Below are 6,120 nucleotides of genomic sequence, written 5' to 3' on the forward strand. Positions count from 1 at the left end.
AATGCCCTTGTGGAGAAGGATAGAAGGAAAAAATGGTTTGATCGCCATCTAAAGGACAAGGACATCAAGGTTGGGGATAAAGTCCTGATGTATGGAGTGCGAAACGAAAAGAAGAAGCTCAAATATGCTGGTAAGGGACCATATAGAGTATGTGAAATTACCCCGCAAGGTACCATCAGAGTGGAGACTCTCGATGGAGTTGAAACCATTGGATTCCTTAATGGGAGTAAATTCAAAAGATACTATGACCCCCTGAGCCAGGAGGAGTTACACGCAATCCATCAAAAGAAGGCAGCTAAAGAACAGGCTGAGCTTAAAAAGATACAGGCAAGAGTCGAAGCTAAAGAACGTCAACAGCGTGCTAGGAGACAACGAGAATCCAACTTGGGAATTACGCAAGTATTTTTCGAGGAAGCAGAGGAGGATGCACTGGAATCTGACCCACCTCTAAGATACCCAATTGAGTTACAGAGTCCTTACGGGGAGGTGATGTATAATGTATTATTGGATACAGGAGCTCAACACAATTTGCTATCATATGGCGTGTGGTGTCAACTGGGAAAACCACCTTTATCCAAGAGCTCTATCCAAGTTCAAGGAATCAACAAGAAGAAAACCCCTATCTCAGGAATTCTGCACACTCCGGTTGCTTATGACAAGGGAACCATACTTCAAAGCTTTTTGGTTATGCCTACTGGTACCATGGAAGGGACTGTAAACTTAGGGCGCAAATGGATGATGGCCACCAAATGCAATATCGATTGGGCAACCAGACGAGTCACGACGCAAGAACCAACACTAGGTCTGACCGCTCAAAATCTCGCTCCTAAGTCATCGACTCTGGACAAAATGATGGATAACGAAAAATCACCAAGTCCAGTGGCAAGACCATCTTTGATTGTTTGCCACCCCTCTAACGCTTCAACGCCAAAAGTGGAAACAGGCAAGGTGGTCTCCAAGGCTCCGCTTACTATGCCAAAAAACACATACAAATGGGTCCCAAAAGCTTCGTTAAAAGCTACTTCCCCTGCTCAATCTCATTCAGCCACCAAGAAGCCTCGTAAAAGGAAAGCAGCTACCCACCCGAGAAAGGGCAATGTAACATCGCGATGGATCCCTAAAAAATTATTAGTAGCCCAAGGGTCCTACGAGAGGAATGACCAGATTTGGGTCCCTAAACATAAGTTGAATCCCTCTACATCACCTGTAAAACCTTGCAAACCAATTGTTGCCACCCCAATGAGGACAATTCAAGATCGTGGTAAGGGAAAGGTAACAGAGTGCTCCACACCACTTCTTCCAGAGTTCGTTTGGATTCCCAAACGATATCGATCATTACCACCTAGCTCAGGAAGGGGGGAGCCACATGAAGCTTCTAGCTCCTCATGCCAGGCACACGCTGATATAGAAGTTTCTACATGCTCTACACCTACTCTTGTCAACACCCGATGATGAGTCTACGTCTCCCCTTGTAATAGTATCGTCGGAAACCATTTCCTCCATTCGTCAATGGGAGCGTACACTACCATCTTTGCAATTGGATGTGGCCACAAGGGTCATAAAAAGCTATCTGCCCACATCACAACCTATGACCCGCTGGACAAATTGGTTCCAAGAGGCTGCAACATCATTGCAAATAATATGATCTACCCAACCAAGGAAAGGGGGAGCATGTACTCACGCTCGACATTCTAATGCTTCCTCCTTATAACCTTCTCCCCTGACCATGTAATTGCCAAATTCAAGGGGATATATATATATAGCTTCATACATTTAAAAAAAAGAAAAACAAAAAATAGTAAAAAGAGCAAGAGCACAAAAACAAGAGAAATATCCGTATACAATCAAGAACTAGATTGACCTGTCATAAACCTACTGATGCTATATCTGTGTTTGCAGATATGGCAGATGCACGATCATCATACACTTCATCCACTCCCACCTTTGGTGAGAGGTATCATCTATACCTTTCTCAGATATTTCACATGTGCTATCCTGTAATTGAAACTGAATGGGATCATATAGATGTACTAGCCAGAGAAGAAAATGTTGAGGAATTAGAATGGCTAATTCGCCTATTGACCATGACTGACCCCTACTCCGTAGAGGACATATCCCCGATAGCCCAATGCTTTCCTTTTCCACAAGATGACTATCCTCGCATGGTTACATTTTTGATGAGTTTATGTGGATGGTAAAATGAAAAGGAAATATCTGACAATGATGAATGGACGGATGAAACTCATGGCACTACTGAGGTTGACTTTATTTGTTTGGATGATGTGGATAGAGGCTTAGCCTTAGGGCTAGAGCCAGGACTCTACAACAACCTCTTACCGTATCCTCAGTAGTAGTGTGGTGACTGGTAGGTAGGTTAGTGTTTGCAAGTTTTTTCTAGTTTAGATTCCTTAAACAAGTCTTGAAATTTTCACACTGATGTGCCTCTCGAGGTATAGTGCTTGTTAGTTGATTGTACAGGTTGAAAAGTTTGAGGTGGGTTCGCTTTCAAGTCCTGAGACTGCCGCAACGTTCATCAAAATATATCTACATCAAATTGCAAGCTGTCTCGTCAAATCAAGGAGATCTCCAATTACAGGTGTAATTCTTCCATACCCACTCTCTTTCGTTTTTACTGTTCAATCAATTGCATAAACTATAATGCATGACCACATGGAAATTGTCAATGTACTACTTAGTTTTTGAAGTTGCTTGCATGCTAGTGTAAATCATTAATGAGCTTAACTTTATTGGAAATATTCCTAGGCAGCATGACGTCTTTAGTTAACCTTGGAATACGATTGTCTTAGGTCTAGGGTCAAACCATCTTAATGTTTGACACCTGGCCATGTGTGTGTTGACCTCTAGGACATAGCTATTACCCCTTTGTTGAAAGGATGCAAGACAAATTATAGTTCAGGAGCGAAGATCAAAAAGAAATAGATTTAAAAAAAAAGCCTACAATAAATGGCAATACAAGTCTATGATGTGCTTTAATGTTGGCCTATCGCCTTATTGATACTTGGTAGGCGAGGAGTATTCTACTCCAGACCGCCGATGCCTTGGTTGGTAGGGGGTAGCCTTGCCTAAAGTGAGCTAATAGATTCCTGGATAATGCCTTGTGTTAAACATGGTACCAGGATCGATGTTAGTTTTGCCTTAGGAAGGTCGCCATTGTGTGTAAAAATTGTCACGTGCATTTTTTTTAAAAAAAAAGACAAAAAGCTCCTGTAACTCTGATGTTTCTTGTGTCCCTAGGCTTGTGGTATTAACTTGTTCTTAGAGTAGACACAGTGTGGTCATGTGTTTATTTATTAAGCTTGGTTATTTTCCTTGACTTAGGCCAGTTATAAACCTTGATTAACCTTTGACACCTTGCTTACTCTTGATTTACTTTCAATAATTTTAAACTCCTGTTAATTTGCTACACTAACTCATTCATGTGACCCTTAAACTAAGTTCTCATTGCAGCATCCATTGTGGTCTAATATGCTTGAATTTATACACCTTATATCTTTTGAATTCCAGCATACTTTCACTCTACTTCCCTGTTTTGCAGACGGTCCACCACAACAACCCTATCGAGCTTACCATACCATAGCTTTCGAGGACGGAATCTACATCAGGAAGGGGGGCATGTTAACCCATGGCGGACATTGAGACGTATTATGTTTTACGTCATTAATTTAAATATTTTGAGTCATGGGCCGGGCTTGTCGGCACCATATGTTAAGGATAAAGGGATTGGGTGATCGCCGATGAGAGGCGCACCTTGAATATCAGTAGGATAAGGGTTAGGATCGGCCGGCCATGTATGGGCGCCCAAGTGTGAACGGCCAAGTCACCTATAAGAGTCAAATGTAACCCTAAAATCCTCATTCTCATGTGTTGTGAATACAAGAGTGCTCTTGCCTTATCTCCTTGGTTTTCTTCTCCTGCGTGTGTGAGAGAGAGAGAGAGAGTGAGAGAGCGATCGAGCACTGTGTAGCGGCACGGCGGCGGAGTGGCGGTAGAGCGGCAACGGCGGCTCCTTCTTCACGGCTGCGACGCGGGAATCCTTCAAGGCGGCGGTTAAGCGGTGAGTGACACACCTTTTGCATTCTGTTTTGAGCTTGCCTTACTGGTTGTATGCTTGCAGCCATTCGTGGCTCGCATACGGTGTCCGGCAAGTCCCCAGCTACGACCTGTGCGGCAAAAGCACACATGCCACTTCCTTATACTCTTATGAATCTCTTCTTGCATTTTCCTTATGCATATTGTGGTGTTTCCTGCCACCATTTGGCCATAGGTCATTGGATATAATTTGGGCCTCTAATAACTCCTCGCCCTCTTGCTTTATAGGGGTTTTCATTTTCTTGAGAGGTAAATATTTACACCTTCCTCCAATATGAATCTACAAGACTTGACTTATAACTTCAAAAGCTCATTTATTAAAGCTATGAGTTGATTTGTATGAGTTTACCAAGTCTTTAGACTATAATACATAGCATCATAAGTTCATTGAACAAACATTTAATCTTCTACATCCTTGATTATCTTTTCCCCTTCAGTAAACTATTGGTAATGTTCATGAATTTTTTGTTACATTTTTCCTTCTTCATTATTTTCATTCTTGAACTATGTAATAATACTCTTTAACATCCTTTGGCTCATAAATTTCTAAGGTACAATACTGGAAAGAGATGTGGAAAGTTATGGCCTGAGAGCATAAAGAAGTTCTTGGGGTAATGGCAAGGTATTAATACCCTTGCGATAATGTCATTCCCCCCCAAAAAATATTTTTCATAGTTTTGCTACCCCTATCTATATTTTAACTATATTTCTCAATAGAAAGAGTGGGGCGTCAAATCCTCTTGAAGAGTTGATTTTGGTGATTCACTGTAACTCCTACTTCTTCTTTTCTCGCATCCACATGACCGTTTGATGCATGTTTTCTCAGTTAGTATCCTTGAGAATATACCATCTACATTTTGTTATTTATTACCCAACAACAACTCTACATTATTTTTTATTCAAGTTCTTCACCTAAATGAGCATTCTCCTTGCATGAGGGAAGAAGAAGAGAAGAGAGAAAAGATGATGCAAGGGTCAGTTTGGGAACATGCACTTAGCCAACCCAAAGAGAGTTAATGCCTCAATTTGAAGCCACTAGGGGCTCACTCCACCACCACTTGTGTCACCGAAGTAGAGCTTTCCTTGAGCTAGGTAGAGAGCAATGAGAGAAGGAGCTATGGAAAGCTTAACTCCTATCTTAATTCCTTCATGTGTGCAAGAGAAAGAGAGAGAGAAACAAAGAAGAAGAAGAAGAAGACGAATAGAAGATAGGGAGCACCACTTACAACAGCACACACTCACAAATCAAGCAAGCAAGCATGCATCAACACACAAGTTCACCACCATAGCCACAAGAGAGAAAGAGGGAAAGAGAAGAAGACTCAATTGTTATAATGGGATTGTATCCTTTTCTTATGTACATCTAGGCTTTGGAGCTCATGGCGGAATTACACATGTAGTAAGGTCGATCATCCCATATCTTTTTACATGAAGCGCTTAGCGCAATTTTGCATAAAAATAATTACACAAAGTGTAACATTCTTTGAGTAATATTAACCATTATGGTTAGCATACCCTCTCCCTAATTTAGATCCATCCTCAAAACTGGCAAGAAAGTTTAGTGGCGGTAATAGAGGGAGTAGGTGTGGACAAAATCATACCGTGACTTTGGGTATTGGGGGGAATGATGGAAATCTTTGTATCTTGTCTAGAAGGCTATCTCCAACATATCAAAGGTTTGGTTGTGCCATGTAGGCATCCATTGGATGCGCTCATAGTAACCGAATAGTTGCTTTAGTGTGGGGCCTTTGTTGATGTCGAAGGTGAGGCCTTGGGCTTCTTCATCATAGTGGTGCAAGTAGGGAATTCTGCTAAGAGGGTGATGATCAGGTTAAAGAAGCAAATGGTGGCAATGATGGCAGTTTGGGCACACCTAATCATACTTGGCATTAAATGTATACATCCGACCATGCTTTCTTCACCGTATATACCACCGAAAAAGTGAGGGGACTGAACCAAGGGAAGTTAAACTGAAGCTTTAGGTTATGCTGCTATTCATCCAGCTAACAA

The sequence above is a fragment of the Cibotium barometz genome, chromosome 44 (assembly GCF_041138505.1).
Source record: "Cibotium barometz isolate CiBa-2024 chromosome 44, ASM4113850v1, whole genome shotgun sequence".
In the NCBI taxonomy this organism is placed as follows: Eukaryota; Viridiplantae; Streptophyta; class Polypodiopsida; order Cyatheales; family Cibotiaceae; genus Cibotium; species Cibotium barometz.